The 17,755-nt window shown below is 43.4% G+C and overlaps 1 protein-coding gene across 1 annotated transcript in view; it reads right to left on the reverse strand.

Moving 5' to 3' along the window:
* Window positions 1-17,755, reverse strand: part of Epac (Exchange protein directly activated by cAMP) — a 747,880-nt gene that overhangs the window by 524,268 nt on the left and 205,857 nt on the right. The window contains exon 3 of the mRNA XM_084594555.1: window positions 16,588-16,667. The gene's annotated coding sequence lies outside the window, so the exon portion shown is untranslated. The remainder of the gene's footprint in view (window positions 1-16,587; window positions 16,668-17,755) is intronic.

Below are 17,755 nucleotides of genomic sequence, written 5' to 3' on the forward strand. Positions count from 1 at the left end.
TGATTGACAGCTATAGTGTGACCGGGCAAATGAACGCCGACAGTATGAGCCATTAAAGGCTTTCAATTTAGGTCCGGAAGCCCTCTGGCCTCCGCCTCACGGCTTGCTTGGAGGAACAGTCTTCGAGTTTCATCATATCGGCGGCAAGCAGTAATAACGGTGATGGTGGTGGTGGTAGTAGTGGTGGTAGCAGCAGTAGCAGCAGTAACAGTAGCAGCAGTAGCAGTAGTAATAGTAGTATTAGCAGCAGAAGTAGTAGTAGTGGCAGTAGTATAATGGTATTAGTAGTAGCGTTAGTAGAAATGGTAGTAGTAGTACTACTACTACTAGTAGTAGTAGTAGTAGTAGTACTAGTAGCAGACTCTTTCTCTAAAGCAAAAAAAGCACTTGTTGACTTCTCTACGGCGTGTTCACATGACTATGTCTTGACCGATGGGAGCTCCTATTCAGATGAAGGTTGTAAACTTTGTCAATTCTGGTTGTAGGCCAATTCATCTATTGCCTTCATCGCTTTTCCAGACTACTATCCCCGTTTCCCATATTTTACTCTAAACTGAACCAGCGAATTATTTTAGTGCGAAGACACGCTTAGTACGATGGATTTCGCCAATTTCTGCATTGCGGTTACAGCCTGCCTGAATGAGTGTAGCTATAAACAAGCAAACCTAACTTTGCTGTGTATTCTTTTAATATAATTGCCATCAGCGACCATTACTACCATCACCATGGCTAAGGCCATGCTTGACCTATGGTTGTCCTAGAGACACCGGGAGTGCTTCAATGGCAAATCTATCGCACAGCATGTGTCATAGATGCCTGATTAGAACATGTTCGTCTTGCGATTCTCAACCTGAGCAACGAGTTGCTCAAGTGCCTTTAACGCCAACCATCGGTAAGAAAAGGCAGTGTTTATGCGGGTGGGCTCGCATTTATTTATTTATTTATTTATTTATTTATTTATTTATTTATTTATTTATTTATTTATTTATTTATGTATTTATATATTTATTTATTTATTTTCACTAATTATGAAATTGTTCAGGAAATAGGTATCAACGTTTACTTGCCCGAGTTCTACTATCCGTGTGTGGCCTGGACAGAGAAAGGAAAATTTATAAATAGATCACTAAACCATGCCCGCGTTAGTTATCACATTTTGTATGGATATAGAAGTGGGCCATTATGAAAGATATAAAGGAGGTAACAAAAGAAGAAAGAAAAGGTCGAATGAACGCACAAAGGCGTAGAGAAAGAGTTATTCATAGGTTAGTTCACATTGGCAGTCATAAGTTCCGGAAGAGGCATGCGCAAGACATTTTATAGGTGTAACTAAGTGTGTCTTCCTTGGAAATTTTAGACTAAGCTGGCCCATACGGATGCAGTGGCTCATTGATGCGTAGCTTGTAAATTGAATTAAGTCTGTTTTATACCTCTGAAGAGAAAACGAATCAATGCTGTCATCGGATTGCATCTTGTGGGCAATCTCTAAAGGTTTACGGCAAGCTTAAGAGCTTAGCTAGAAGAGCTTGTGTTCGGATAGCTAGCGATTACAAAGAGCCTTAGCCATATTCTAAAGATAATAAAAATAAATCTTTATACCGAAAGTTTTTGATCCTATAATATTCAACAATACCGGGGCTTACGGCTTTGTAAAGTTCTGGTAAAAATAACTGAAAATGTGGGTGATGAACGGGGATATACGCATCTCCAATGTCCGCAGACACAGCTGTCAGCGTCAATGAATAAACGTATTTTGATGGCAAAGGCTAGCAAATTCTCAAAAAGCCGATGCTTGTCATCCAGGCCGCATACTGGAATCATATTCTTCTCAGCCTGTAAATGCAAGTTCGAATACAGGGTTATTGTTGTGCCTGTAGGAAGAAGGAAAAGAAAATGCACGGGTCTGCTACTGGCTCTGTAGCTGAGTCACCTCCGCTCCCTCGTGCGGACAGAAGAGAAATATAATGTATAATTGGTTCACAGGAAGGGAAAGGAACAACTTTGTTTCTGTGGACACCTGAACCGCGCCGTAGGGGAAGGGAGGAAGGTGGGAATGAAAGTGGGTAGAGAGAAAGAGGAGCCGTAGTGGAGGGCTACGGAGTAATTTCGACCAACTGGGGATCTTAACATGCGCTGACATCGCACAGCACACGGACGCCTCTTCGCTTCGCCTCCATCGAAACGTAGCCGCCGAGGTCGGGTTCGAACCCGGGTACTCCGGCGCAGTAGTCGGGCGTCTTACCACTGCACCACCCCGGCGGGTGCCCGACAGAAGAGAAAATAGAAAAGAAAGAAAAGGAAGAGGGAGAGAAAGACACGCTCTAGTGCCAATATTCTAGAGCACTATAGACGCACGCAGCAACAACAGCCGTCGTCCACCCCCGAAGCGGTGGCAGGTGCAAGGACAGCCTACAGCAGATAAAATCTCGCTGACAGACAAGCCCCCGCCGCAAGCAACCTACCTGTCCCAGCCCCATCAAGAGAGTACTGCTCCCAGACTGTTCGAATACGGGGAAGCAAATGAGACTGAGGTAATGCCATGACCAGGTCTGTAATTGCAACAAGTCAGTTCTGGTGTGTCTCCTATATCCACTATCCTCCGGCGCTATATATATATATATATATATATATATATATATATATATATATATATATATATATATATATATATATACACACATTTATTAAGGGGAAATGAGGGTGCTCGTTATAATACATGAAGGAAAGATGCCAACAGTCGGCGAGGCCAAGGAAAGCGTTGGGGATGGTACTTTATGTCATTTTTTTTAATGTTTACTTGGATAAACACAGAAATTAGTAATGTAATCTGTTTAGGGGAAAGATAATTAAACACAAAGTAGAAGAAAAAACAACGTGCCGATGGTGGGAACCGAACCCACGACCTCCGAATATCGCGTCCGGAGCTCTTCCAACTGAGCTACATCGGCCGCTGTCCCCCCTGCTACTTGCTTGGGTATTTATGTTGTCTGTATACGAACCTTGAGGTTCGTATACAGACAACATAAATACCCAAGCAAGTAGCAGGGGTTCGTATACAGACAACATAAATACCCAAGCAAGTAGCAGGGGGGACAGCGGCCGATGTAGCTCAGTTGGAAGAGCACCGGACGCGATATTCGGAGGTCGTGGGTTCGGTTCCCACCATCGGCACGTTGTTTTTTCTTCTACTTCGTATTTAATTATCTTTCCCCTAAACAGATTACATTACTAATTTCTGTGTTTATCAAAGTAAACATTTAAAAAAAATGACGTAAAGTACCATCCCCAACGCTTTCCTTGGCCTCGCCGACTGTTGGCTTCTTTCCTTCATGTATTATAACGAGCACCCTCATTTCCCCTTAATTGATCTGCTTGTAGCTTACGGGGGTCTCGGTTCTGGCAGTCTTGAAGCCATAGGTAGCGTAAGAGGGTTCTAGCACAGCTTTCGCCCTCGCTCTTGATCACGTTCTACGTGACGCTGGCGGCAACAAAGGACGTTCTACGTCCGCCGCTATGGTTGAGGGTGGCGCTGGTGAACACTCTCAAGGTTCGTATACAGACAACATAAATACCCAAGCAAGTAGCAGGGGGGACAGCGCCGATGTAGCTCGGTTGGAAGAGTAACGGACGCGATATTCGGAGGTCGTGGTTTCGGTTCCCACCATCGGCACGTTGTTTTTTCTTCTACTTTGTGTTTAATTATCTTTCCCCTAAACAGATTACATTACCAATTTCTGTGTTTATCCAAGTAAACATTAAAAAAAATGACATAAAGTACCATCTCCAACGCTTTCCTTGGCCTCGCCGACTGTTGGCTTCTTTCCTTCACATATATATATATATATATATATATATATATATATATATATATATATATATATATATATATATATATATATATATATATATATATAGCCTTTCACTTGAGTGCACCAGCTCAATTGGGTTAAATTCACAGTGATAAGGAGGCAGCCGGACTGCGTCGTGGTCAGCATTTTTTGCCAGAGTATCAAAGCGGTACGCAGAATAGCGATGTTTAAGCTCGTTTACAACCTCCAGCTTAGCTGGCCACCCGAAAACGGAATGGTTTTCTTATTTTTTTGTTTTTGTTTGTTCTGTGAACCATGACTCAATATCATCCTTATAGTAGGCGAAGGTGGTACTTTTTCGAGTTGCAAATTGTGGTAGTAAGCGTTAACTATCACTGTTACATTGTTTCAATCTATGTTTGGCCCTAATGGTTTCATGAACCATTTTTTTAATCGAGCGCCGTCCATTCTGGTTGTGGTAACCGGCAGTTCCCTTTGTAGCGCGAAAGCTCAGGCGCTCGTTTTCGACGAATCCATTCTCACTGCCAGCGTGCACCATGATCAATTTGCCGCCTTTGCCGCTTGGTGCGCGAAGTCCAGATGTTAGGCCTTGGCGAAAGGCATCTTCCCTTGGCGCCAGTGTGGTGTCTTCCAAACTTTCTCTTTAACTTGGCCTGCATTAACCCAGGTCTCATCATGATATAAATGGTCCCGAAAAGGAAGGTGAATTTTATGCTATTTTGTCATCTCATTGAGAGTTGAAAGCTAAATAAGAACGCAATAAACCCGAAGTGTTTCTGACGCGCTTTTCGATTTATGACCGGCAGAGGTTAATAAAATGCATATAGACTCACACATGCAGCCCCGAAGCGGCCCCGTCGCTCTAAATCAAAAGAGATCGCAGGGCACGTGAGACGATGCACCTGGACGGTTTTCATCGCGATCATGACGCAATGAAGCCGGCAGTGAAAGACACTCAACTTACGTATGACCACATCACTTCGACTATTACGCGCCTGCCTCTCCAGGCCCACGCAGCTGCTTCCGACAATTCGCTGTGCTTTTCCATTTTAATTGATTTATAGTTCTGCAATTACATAACAATACCACTCTTAAATGCACTAAATAGGCTTCCAAACCCCGACTAATATCTTTTTCTCCCTTTCAAAATTTCTGCTTTTTGCAGACAGTCGTGCAACTGATGAAGCACAGGGAGAATTCAGAGTCCTCTTTCAACGCGGCAGCGTTAAGGAGCTCGTGTCGCAGAAAAGCCGGTGTCGTCGGCGTCGGCGGCATTGGCCGTGAGCGATAAATCCCGGCATGCACTTCATAAATAAAAAGAAACTTCCAAGATGGGCTGGGTGGAAATCGAACCAGGGTCTCCGGAGTGTGAGACGTGGACGCTACCGCTCAGCCACGAGGTTTTTTTTTTTTTTATTGCCTTGATGCTTGAAAGCGGTACAAAAGTGCTTCTAGTGAATGAGGTGTTGCCTTAGAAACGTGCCGTAGACGTTATACTGCGGTGTATATCGGTAATTATGAGCATGTTACTTACAGAAGTCGCAGTTACACGAGTAGCGAAGTACGTTTCCGCTACATTTCTTCTGCGCTCTGCGCAAATGCAGAGCCATCTTGCGGCAAACACAGAAGAACCCCTCCTCGCAATGTGCGGCGCTGCCCCGACACGTGGCGCGGCACTCGCCCCTGACGTTTCGCCGTGCACCCTCACGGGTTGTAGAATCAAGCGTCTTTCCTTTCTTTAGGTGCAATAACGCTACCGCGTTCCACTCTTGAAGGCGAAGCTTAATAGTCCTCCAATTTTTTTTTTTGCCCATGTCTGCCTGTCTGTGTAGGCTGAGCTTTTATTTGCAGCGAGTAGTTAGATCATTTAAAATGTGTTTAACCAGTCGTTAAAGGGAGCGTAGATCCGCTTTTATTTTGATCGCCACAGTAAAAAAAAATCATCTTACATAGTTGTACCTTTATGGAAGTTCCTAAGTAGGAAAGAAACGAAGCGCCTTTGACAATTCTCGTTAGTCGTCAAAGTAGTGGGAAATACAGCCTTGTGTCCAGGGCTCACCGAGCCTGCTGTTTCGTCGTACGACGCGTGCGAAAATTGAAAAAGATTTCAAAGACAGGTATCGGAAGGATGCCACCATTGCGGGTTTCTGGGAAGCTACTCAGTAAGGGTTCAGCTTTCTGCGGCCATCTGATGCATCTGTCCGGAGGAGTCGAGCTTTCGAAGCGAAATGCCGGTGGGAAAGGGGCGGACACTAGTTTCACTTTTGTCGAGGCTAATAATAAAAAAAAAATCTGGAATTTCCTTTCCGTTAAGGGCGCGCCTGAGACTAGAAAGAAGGCGTGTAGATAGGAAAATACCCATCGATCTGTCACTTTTCCCAGCGCAAATGCACTGGAAATTACTTTTGTAAATACTTTTTAAGTGTAAATATTTTTTGGCATAGGCAACATGTTTGATTGCGTGCGTAAGATGATTACTTTATATAAGCGACCGCGGGACGAGTGTCTCTATGCCTATCTTAATGTTCTGACGAACGTGATGTGTTTTCGCGCATCTGTGCGATACCAATTTTCGCTCAGAGGTTACACTTTTTGCAGATGAAATATTTTGCTTTAATATCAAGTAAACACCGGTGTGCTACGTAGCGGCTGATGACTTGTAATCTGGTGGAGGCAATTTATGAAATACTGGTTCGCGAATGGAATTTTCACTCTTGCAGCTGTCCTCGCCGGAGCGCAGGATTCAGTGACTGAAGCCTTAGCGTGCCAAGCGTCTCAGCAGAGGATGAGAAATTCGCAGATAATTGAATTTGGCTGGTTAAAAAGGCGGAAAGCTCGCCAAGAATACTGTAAAAAGACGACTCAAAAGAAAATAATATTTAAAGAGCGCTAGCTTAGTTCCAGATTGTTGTTTTGTTTAAATTAGAAAAAAAAAAAAGATTCAACCTACACACAATTCGCGTCAATTATGAGCATGTCTTGAGACATTGCACGAAAGTGTTTTTATATAAAACCGAGAGGAGATACAGGAACGGATCTAAATTCAGTGATTCCACTCTCTGCTTCGTCTTTCATTGAGGAGTTTTCTACGGAACCACTAGAATTAGTTTTTGTACTATGGAAATCTACTGCTGACGTCTTATAAAATTGGCACTGAATTTAGGGCGAGGTACTTTTTTCTGCTAATCCGAACGTCATCCTTATACTTGACAATTGGGAAGTGTAGAATGAATTGTCGTAACCGCGTAAAAACTGTCAAAGTTTGCTCGTTTCCGAGAAAATTCAGTCGCAAGAGAAGCATTCCACAGGGACACACGTGACTACAATAAACACACACCTTATAGAATAAAACAAGAGTTTAAAAGAAATCTCAAGCCCTGTTCTAGTGTCGTTCTGGTGCACTAGGACTGCATGGTTCTTCCCCAACCACTTCCAATAAAGTGCACATTTTTAATGTTGTACAAAAAATAACAAGGAAAGAAAAGCGACAGAAAACCTAGATGGCAACCAAACCATGCTGATTAGCTAGAAGTCGTCCCTTGTACAACCTGCGATGAATAAAGCCCGATGAAAAGGATCAAGAATATAAATGTAGGTTTGAAGAATACGTTAGAAAGGGGTTGAAGGGTACCTTAGAGGTACATTTTGTGCTTTCAAAGGTGCGTTTCTTCAGTGCAAGTGAACGGATTGGCGTGGAATGTTACGCAGCACAATCATATGTCAAGTCTATTTATGCCACAGCGAGAGATTTTCATTCATTTCACAAGGTCGAGAGAAACCTTCGAAGCGCATCTCTCTTCGCTACTTTTCTTCGCGGCCAACTTTCCAGGCTTGCTTTGAGCTTTGTGGTTGCCGCTTTCTTTGTGCTGTTAGTATTTTTGCGTCATCTTCGAGTGAATGCACTTGTGCTGTTAGTATTCTTGCGTCATCTTCAAGTGAATGCACTTCGTTAAAAAGCAGACAAAACTGTAGCCTTGCTACGCACGCTGGCTTCCCCAGAAGCCCTATAACGTGACTGAAAATGAAAATCCTTATCGGATTAGCACAGTGAACCAACTGCGCAAGGCCAGATTCTGCATGAAACGAAAAACACGCTCAGTGTCACGCATTTCTATTTTTATGCGCTGATTTATCTTACTTTGCTGGGTCGTTACCGTAATTTTAAGCACAAACTCTGATGAGCAACGAAATTAGTCACGTTCAGTGAGCTTTAGTAAAATGTTAGGTAAACAAAAATTATGCACTTTCATTCACCACTGATCAAAAGCAAATGGCAGCTTCAAAGCAGCAGACGATCATTTTTCTCAGCAATGCAGACGGCTTAGAGAAGCTGGCGAACGTAAGCAGCCGGTAATCAAATAAGCGAAGCTCTATGACAGGAACCCATGGTTTTGGCGTGGACGTCGTGAATCATGAATTTCTTCCAGCTGCTTCTGAAAGGCAAATGGTTATTGATGGTTTTATTGGTGCTAAGATATGCGGCAAAATGGCGTATCGTATTTGGAGTTTAACGTCCGCAAGCTGTAAGTCGGCTGAGAGGAACGACCCAGTTGAAGCTCTCTGAATAATTTCAGCCACTTCGGTCAGCACAAGGGGCGCTTAAATCGCACACTATAGGGGCTTTTTTGTATTTCGCTTAAATTAAATTCCAGCACGCACAACCCAGGTTTCATCCTGATAAATAAGCAGCAGTTATGGTAGTTGGGTTCACACAACGACGAAATAACCTTACATGTAAATGGCCTTTCGGCAATCGCTCCGTCAGAGTTACTCGCTTGAGCAAATGTACAGTTGCGAAGAAACGTTTGCCAAAATTGTGTGTGTGTGTGTGTGTGTGTGTGTGTGTGTGTGTGTGTGTGTGTGTGTGTGTGTGTGTGTGTGTGTGTGTGTGTGTGTGTGTGTGTGTGTGTGTGTGTGTGTGTGTGTGTGTGTGTGTGTGTGTGTGTGTGTGTGTGTGTGTGTGTGTGTGTGTGTGTGTGTGTGTGTGTGTGTGTGTGTGTGTGTGTGTGTGTGTGTGTGTGTGTGTGTGTGTGTGTGTGTGTGTGTGTGTGTGTGTGTGTGTGTGTGTGTGTGTGTGTGTGTGTGTGTGTGTGTGTGTGTGTGTGTGTGTGTGTGTGTGTGTGTGTGTGTGTGTGTGTGTGTGTGTGTGTGTGTGTGTGTGTGTGTGTGTGTGTGTGTGTGTGTGTGTGTGTGTGTGTGTGTGTGTGTGTGTGTGTGTGTGTGTGTGTGTGTGTGTGTGTGTGTGTGTGTGTGTGTGTGTGTGTGTGTGTGTGTGTGTGTGTGTGTGTGTGTGTGTGTGTGTGTGTGTGTGTGTGTGTGTGTGTGTGTGTGTGTGTGTGTGTGTGTGTGTGTGTGTGTGTGTGTGTGTGTGTGTGTGTGTGTGTGTGTGTGTGTGTGTGTGTGTGTGTGTGTGTGTGTGTGTGTGTGTGTGTGTGTGTGTGTGTGTGTGTGTGTGTGTGTGTGTGTGTGTGTGTGTGTGTGTGTGTGTGTGTGTGTGTGTGTGTGTGTGTGTGTGTGTGTGTGTGTGTGTGTGTGTGTGTGTGTGTGTGTGTGTGTGTGTGTGTGTGTGTGTGTGTGTGTGTGTGTGTGTGTGTGTGTGTGTGTGTGTGTGTGTGTGTGTGTGTGTGTGTGTGTGTGTGTGTGTGTGTGTGTGTGTGTGTGTGTGTGTGTGTGTGTGTGTGTGTGTGTGTGTGTGTGTGTGTGTGTGTGTGTGTGTGTGTGTGTGTGTGTGTGTGTGTGTGTGTGTGTGTGTGTGTGTGTGTGGAGGGGGGCGGGGCAGGGGGGGGAAGGGCAAGAAAATAAATAATTTCTGCATAAGTAGGCATTAGAAGTCAGCCAATAGGTGACAACTGTGCTTCATTCTCGCAAGAAATGCAAGCAGACTGATTAGCGAGGAAACAAAAGCATCGCGCCTTTGTTACACGCTGGCAGTCGGAAAGATCACCTAGCGAGTTTTAATTATTCTTTCCGTATTCTGCACGATGCTCAAGTGATTAACTGCTAAGTGCTTGCCTCAAGGTTGCTCTCTGATTGTTACCGAAATCTCCAATTACTGTTGCATCGCGTCCATAAGCGCCGTTGTTCTCTTCATTATCGCTCAACATCGATATTTCTGCTTGTCGCCAACGCTAAACTTAGTTTCTTGCTTCGATAATCATCAGAGAAGCCATGAACGTATGGTAGTTAGCGAAATAAGACGCTGAGCAGGAACCGAGCCGCTCTGCACATTTAACTCGCAAACTATCTTGACGTGACGGCGCGAAGTCAGACGCGTCGCTCAGGTGAGTTAATTTTGTGCCGTTAAATAAGATAAGCGCTTGTTTAAAATCATTACGTTTAATGAAAACAACAACAACGACAACAGCAAAGAAAGGGGTTTGTCAAGAGTGCATCGTCACTAGCCAGGACATAACATGTCGGCGCTCGTGATCACGTAATCCGGCAATGTTTTTGAGAAATACGCCAGAGTGTTTTCCTTGCGTCGCCATGGGCATTGCTTAGTGCCACTGCTGTCATCAACTGCCGATGTACCCGGTCGCAAACTATATGATAAAATATACGGTTTGTCCTGCATTGCGCGGGAGTACACAAATAATTGTGACCTTTAGCACTCTGTATTGAGCGTAATAGCCTTCCAACCTTCCTACGGGAACCTGCGTACAACTTGCGATCTTATTGATTCAAGAGTGCCAACCTCACCAACCAGTTGCACAGCTTAAGAGAAATGTCTCCAGTTTCCCGTTTTCGTCCCGTTATATTGATCCTGATGGCAAATGGTGCTTAATTTGGTCATGCCCTAATAATTACCTAAAAAGCGGCGTGCTACACTACAGGAAAAATTTTTGGCATTCTTCTGTAGATACTGTAGATACTCTAACAATGTTTTTTAAATATGCAGTTAATGAGATCACCTTCCATGGCGACCGAGAATCAGTGTGGTCAGCTGCTTACTGCGAAGAGATATTACGAGGTTGTTGACTCCAGTACCTCCTGTAAGATGTAAGGTTGAAAGTTGGGCGAGTTGAATCTGGTTCATTTTGAAGGTAGCGCGAAAAACGAGGACCAAGAGTAGAAGGCGCTCGTGTTGTGTCCTTCTACTCTTGGTCCTCGTTTTTCGCGCTACCTTCAAAATGACCAAGATTCAACTCGCCCAACTTTCAACCTTACTACTATATATTTCTTCTACAACGGGCTCTGTTACGTGTTTTAACTCCCAACTCTCCAGTCCAGCCTCGCTGGCCACTGCGCTCGTGTTGTGTCCTTCTACTCTTGGTCCTCGTTTTTCGCGCTACCTTCAAAATGCTCCTGTAAGAGTTATAGGATTGAGCTTGGGCTGGTTGAGTCAACGTAGGGATAGGATAGGAAATGCGTACAAATTTCGAGAAAGGTCTTGTGCTAGTAGCAGAAGAGGTCCATCTTCCGTCTTCTCTATTCCAAGGCTCCGCTGAGCTTCGCTGCTCGCTGGGCGTGCTGGATTAGACCTAGTTGGCAATCCAAATCGCCGCTGGAGAGCCGGCTCTCCCACTGTTCCGCACTCGGGTCTTGAGTGTACGTAAGGCTTATACATTATCAGTTGCTTTGATGAAAGCTATGAAGGAGGCAGCACAGCAAGTGATGTAAGCTGGATATACGTAAGAAATACGACATATTTGGGTCTTCTGCACGTTGTCGTTCCCAAAGGAATAAAAAAAGGCCAAAATTAATTCAAGGAGTATAATTGCTCTGTAGGGTGCTGGTTCACCTTCACATTACAATTCAATGTTTGTGGTCAACAAGAAAAAGTGGATCAGGAATCAATTCAAAATTATTCCTATGCAATTGTTTTCATGGGGGAGTATTCAGAGAAAATATGCTGTAACGTGAAGGCCATAGTTTTTTAATTTAATCGAGGCAATATCAATGCTGCCGCCAACTTCTAACATATTTCAGGAAGCCCAATTTTTAATATCAAAATCAGCTTTCATCATGCCAGTTGTCAGTTTTGGTGGATATATTGAATCGTGACGCCAGAGAAAAAGATTTATTAAATAACTTAACCGAGATAATCTAGAAATGCTAAGAAAACGTTTATGCTCGCAAAATTACCGATGGGGAAAGTTGAGTCAACCAAAATCGTCCGGGGGTCAATCGAGAGTCGGGGAAAAAACTCAGTAGCTACAAAAATAGTTTATTTGTAGCAGTGAGCTGGACATATACTAGCCACAGTTTTTTGAAATGCAGAATATAGTTTATCGCTAGAGTTCCTGCCAAACGAGACGAAATAACAGAAGACTATGACAGAGGAGAACCGCGCTATCATATTGAAAGTGTTGCATAAACAAATCGAAGAGGAACGCTTCAAGAATTTATTGGCAGGCGTGTTGGTACATACTTACAATTCGCGAGCTCATAAGCCATCAAAAATCAGAAGTTGCTACGAGGCAGTACCGCCTCATAAAGCTTAACCCCCCAATCTAGAGCCTTGAAGTGTCCTGCTTTCTCTTTTGTAAAAACAATTTACGACCGATAATGAATAAAGTGGGGTGGCTCAGCTAATTGCAGCAACACTTTCGTTCCATTCTAAGACCATCCATCATTGAAAGTGAATGATAAAAGGTTTGCTGAAGTAAGGAGTGACCGCAAACAAAAGTAGTAGGATTAGTTTCATTACAAAGTGTGCTTTTATATTCAGCTAGGAATTTTTAACACCTCCTATACGTGCACCTGTGCACGAACCGGCACTTGACGCGGAATCCAAAACGGTAACAAGCAACGCCTCCCTTTGTAAGCTACTTCACTCAGTGCTGTCCTGCGTTCAACAGTCGTCGCGAGCTGAAGTCCACAACCTTCCTACACGCATGCATGAAGCGCTGCCTCTGTTCTCAGGCAAATGACTGCCAGGCTAACCAGCTCTGACTGAAACATTTCTGAAGGATCAGAAATTAATTTTTCACATTAGTGGATCCAATATCTACAGCATGAAACGTCAACAATACGCGTTGTACGTTGTCACAGAAATTCCTCAGGCCAATATAAGAGGCCATATATAGTAAAAAAAAAATAATAATAGAAGGAAAAGTCTCTTTCATGTCTAAGTACATGTTTGGTATCTTTTTCCGTTCGGTTATCTTGCATCCTCGACCGCGTACGCAAATTGAATACTTAACGCTTTTAAGATTACTGCGGTAACAGGGATCAATTTTGCTTACAATAGGCAGCACTTTTGAAACAAGCATACAAACATAGACAACGCAGCCAAGATACGCTATATTTCGTCAGCGTTATGGCCTATGTTTTCGAGACTAAAGCACAAATCAACAGGTGGCCGTCTTCGCCGCTTGACGCAGAGGCATTACAGCAAAAACAAATTTGAATCGTGAATAAAATTGGTGTTTCTGCTTACTTAAGAATATCATCATCGCCATCATTATAATCGTCATTCTACTGCGCCCATCCTAAGACAGGTCTATGACGTATTTGTCCAGAGGACCCGCTCGTGTGTTACTTAAAGATAAACTGTGTTGTAAGCAGCCCCTTTTTTCGCTGCAGTGCTTTCCACCCCCTTTTTTCTTTTCGTCGTAAAGATCGTGTATGTACGAAGCATGTGAATTTGCCAACTACGTAATGGAATAAAGTTCCCAGCGCAGAACGTTTTGTGAAGAAAAGAGAAGCAGCCGTGACCATTGTTAAAACAGCAACGCTCTTACATAGCGCGGAAAACTTAGGCACATGCATTGAAAACTTGTAACACTTCTAGGGTTGAAAATTGCCTTACCGCTAGATAGCGCGACGTTAGCAGTGAAAGCTCTCACCTCTTTCAGCGTCGAATATTTCTCCGGAGAGAACGATCAAGAGCACGCAAGAGTGTCTTCCTCTTGTCGGCAGCACAAATTCAGCAGCGCGCGCATCCAGCTAACGTGACACGAGCACAAAGATCAACGTGAGCGATCGCTCTGAGTGGAAATGAAGCGTTGCCCTCCAACGGTCGAGCGATGCAACCAACTAGCGGGACGTCAGGCGCCTCCTTTATCCGCCGCGTGCTGCGGCAGGATAGGAGCTGCCGCCGCCGCAAACAAAACAGCCCGCTCCACCGGTATCCCGGTATCCAACACAAGTGTCGAATAAACCGGCCAGGAGGGGCGAACCGAGCGAAAGCGGCGAGCATCACGTGGGCTCGCGATCGTTGCCTCAGGTGTCCGCAAGATGGCGAGCACGACGCGAGAGAAGCCTACAGGGTTTCGAGAGACTCACGCCCGCTTCGGTGGAGGTAGCGGGCACGCGACTATTGTGCGCGGCGTACGCCTCGCGCCCAGCACGAGAGATCTGCGCAGATTGGGATAAAATGTCGCGCCCTTTAAATTATGCACTTCTGAAATAATCACGGACATCGAAACATTCGCGACCTATTTAGAAGGCTTGTCATTCAGCAAAGAAGATATCGCAATTGATTTAAACGCAAGCGTGAACAATAAGCTAGAAGATAGCGCCACTATCCAGATTAATATTTTGTGAAATATTTTTTTTTTTCCTTGGTAGCAAGCCTTAGTTAAAAAACATGTTCACTTACCCACTATGTAAACGAAGCTGATTGTGAGCATAGAGTACTTTGTGAACGAAGCATAAGCAGCAGTGGTTATTTTCAAAACAGCCACGCTCTTATTGCATTCTGACTCAATTTTGCCCATGGGTGAGGTTTGGTTTAGCTGTAAAGCTTCTGCATCAGACGACTAAGAGCACCACTTGCTGACCTGTGCTTCACAGAAAAAAGAATAAGTGTTAAGTGTAACAGAATATAGCGTATGTTATCTGTGCTTTCTGGGTTTGCATGCTTGGGGTCAACTGTGCGTCAGACAAATTGCTTCCTATAGAGCACGGTGATCGAACGGGAGGAAAATAGCAATTGCTTTTATGACAGACCGCTCTAGATGCAAATTCTTGCCTCCTTATCTAAAAATTAAAACACCACCATTGTTGATGACACTACTACTCTGTGCACGACGCAAATACACAGTCAAAATTTTTTACGCAACTTGCGCAACATCACCCACTGAATTACTTGCAAAGGATATATGCTGCAGTGGTTCAGAGAACAAGGTCGCGGTGTCAATATGCGGCCCTCGTGACCGCATTTGAGAGGGAGACGAAATGGAGAGCACTCACGCACACTGAGATCCCGGGCTTAAATGAAGAATTCCTGGTCTGTAATTTAAACGCCATGCACTCGCTGGCGGGTTCATTTCAGTGGGGATCCAGCTGCGGAGTGCTCAAGCTTTCTTTTTTTGCTTCTTTTTTCTTTTTCTCGCACGAAAGTAATTTTACAATATTCAAATGCTACAGAGAATATTTTCCCATTGCGAGGACGCTATAGAGTGCACGGAATTAGATGCTATGTTATCCACACATTTCTTATTATTGTGATACAAGTTATTAATTCGAGGAATATAACGTGCAGAAACCGTATTCTATTACGTCAACAGTCCATTAAAATTCAACGTATTAAAACTTCAAATCGAAAATTCAGTTCAGTTTATGACGTCTCACTAAATCGTGTAAATAATTATATATTGAATGAAGTTCGTCAATACAAAGCATTGGGCTTCTTTCAAAGAGACTAACTGTTCTTTAGACGGAGCGCGCAAAACGATGCCGAGCACTATAAAGAAAGAGCTTTGTATCATGGGCTCAGTCCTTGTAGCACTCTCGTTTCTACAGCTGAATTTCAAATTCGTACTCATCGTTCCATTCTTTGCATCAAAGATTTCCAGGTAATCTCCACCTTCAATTCTTGCAAATGACACGGCAATCGCATAAGAAGTAAAACTAAGATTACATGGACTATTAAAAATAGAACGACGAGGATTAGTTGCAAGGCTGAGAACAAAGAATAATGCTAACGTGAATATAGAGACCCATTTGAAGCATGACAACAGCAAAAAAAGAAACACGTAAAATTTTAAATGCCCTACGCGATTAATAAGAGACCTTCGCAATTAATTTTATTCGTCGATTTTCGGCAGCTAATCGCTGTCGTTCCAACAAATGGCTGCTTCTTAGTTTAATCTTCCAGCTTGTTCAACTCAGCCACTTTTGCGCTTGTCGTGTCATGGTAATTACACCGGCCTAATGTTCAAGGAAGAGATTACCATGTTTCCGTAGTCCTTTATAACTCGAGCATCGGCTGTTCTCTGTGGTGTAAAACTGCATATCTATGAGAACTCAGTGAAAGTTTCTACTTAAGAAGCATTAACTTGATAGTTTCTGCGATTTTTATTGCCTTCGTGGGCAAAGTAACATGAAAAGGCCTGTAATATTGCGTAGGAATTTTAACATTAACACATTCAGAGGCTTTGCATAAACATTTAGGGAGCTTCTGGTTGTTAGTTTTTAACATTGGGGTAAAGATGGGAGTTCTTGACTGTCTTACTTACAGATATGATGTACAATTTAGCTTGGTTAGGCGGAATGCGAACTAGGAGCGCTTTTCCCTGCGGTGCGGCTTCGTTTAGGGGTTCAGTTTTCCACATCAAGCAGGCGTCAGACAAAGGTCGGCGAAATTCTCGAGCGGGGATCTTATTGGTACGAAATATTAGAATGTTCAGGGATCTCTTCTTTCTTTTTATGGGTGGGTTGGTTTTAAAGAAATCAATGACGTGGTTCTTATTTTATGGTTTTTATTTTTTGGTTGATTTCTTTCTGTCTAATACCATGGCAACTACAGGTGCGCCTTCGGAGTGCACACATTCTCCGCATACACGCTATCGACAGAAACACCACATACCGTGGCAGAGAAATGACATCCACGACGTCGCAGTAATCCAAAGGTAGCAGCCTCTTTTTAAATCCACGTTGAAAGCAAACCTGATGAGAACAGAAAAAGTGGAAATACATTCAGGGCTCTGCATTTTGCCAAGTGGGCCTAACACTTATAATATTCTTTCTAGTTGCACTGTAACGACAAAAGTCCTTATTTATGTGTAACCCTGAACAAATGGCGCCAAATGGGCACACAAGTAACAAAGGTACAACGTACAGGTGAATTTTGTTGTAGTTTTCGGTAAAAACGCTCTCTCCGGGGGATAACGTCACGCTTAAAACAGATTTCATCACCGTTCTGAAAGCCTACAAGACGCCATACGTTTACTTCCTCATTTCGCTGAAACAAAATGTGCTTCTCTTCTATTTTACGTGTAAGTAGGCAGCACTGAGATACAGGTTAGTCAGCAGCAACGTTTTGGCTCACCATGCAAAACAATTTTAAATGTTCTTCAAATAAGTGATTCACGCATTCTACCCCTAAAGGTTTTTCCTTCATAAAATCCCACCCGCATCCTATCCCTAAAGGTTGCTCCTTCATAAAATCGACCGGTGCCTGAAGAACGAAGAAAAGAAAGGAAAGACAAAAAAAAGCCTTTCATCCTGATTGCTCTTGTTGTGATCAACAATACATCAAGATTTTGCTTCATATCGCAAAGGTGAAACGTGCATATATATGCTTAGCGGAAACTAAGCAATTTATGACATAAAATTTCGTCTGCTTAGGTTTTTACGTTAGCTCAATGAGACTATAGTAAGCGCCTTAAAAAAGCAACGGGCTTTTGCGTATGTATGGTGGAGTTTCAAGCCAACTACAAAGGTGGCATACAGTGAAGACGTTTTCTGCACGGAGAAAAGCATCAGAAAGCCCGTAAACTATTTGGGAGGTCTTAGCTCTCAAACAATTTCTTTGATATTTTGGGACGCCCGAATTGCACTGTCTTTGATTTTAGCATTAAAAGTCGTGGATTATTTCTAACAAAAAATGTGTAACGCATACGTGTAGATAGCCACAGACGAATATAATGCAGAATATCTTCGTGGTACAGATTGACTAGTGGGAGAATAATCTTTAGCGGTTAATTACCATAAGTATCAACACTAATAAACAAGAAAGAAATTTCTATCTTTAA

Source organism: Amblyomma maculatum, chromosome 2, assembly GCF_055883805.1.
Source record: "Amblyomma maculatum isolate TAMU_Amacu chromosome 2, ASM5588380v1, whole genome shotgun sequence".
Lineage (NCBI taxonomy): Eukaryota > Metazoa > Arthropoda > Arachnida > Ixodida > Ixodidae > Amblyomma > Amblyomma maculatum.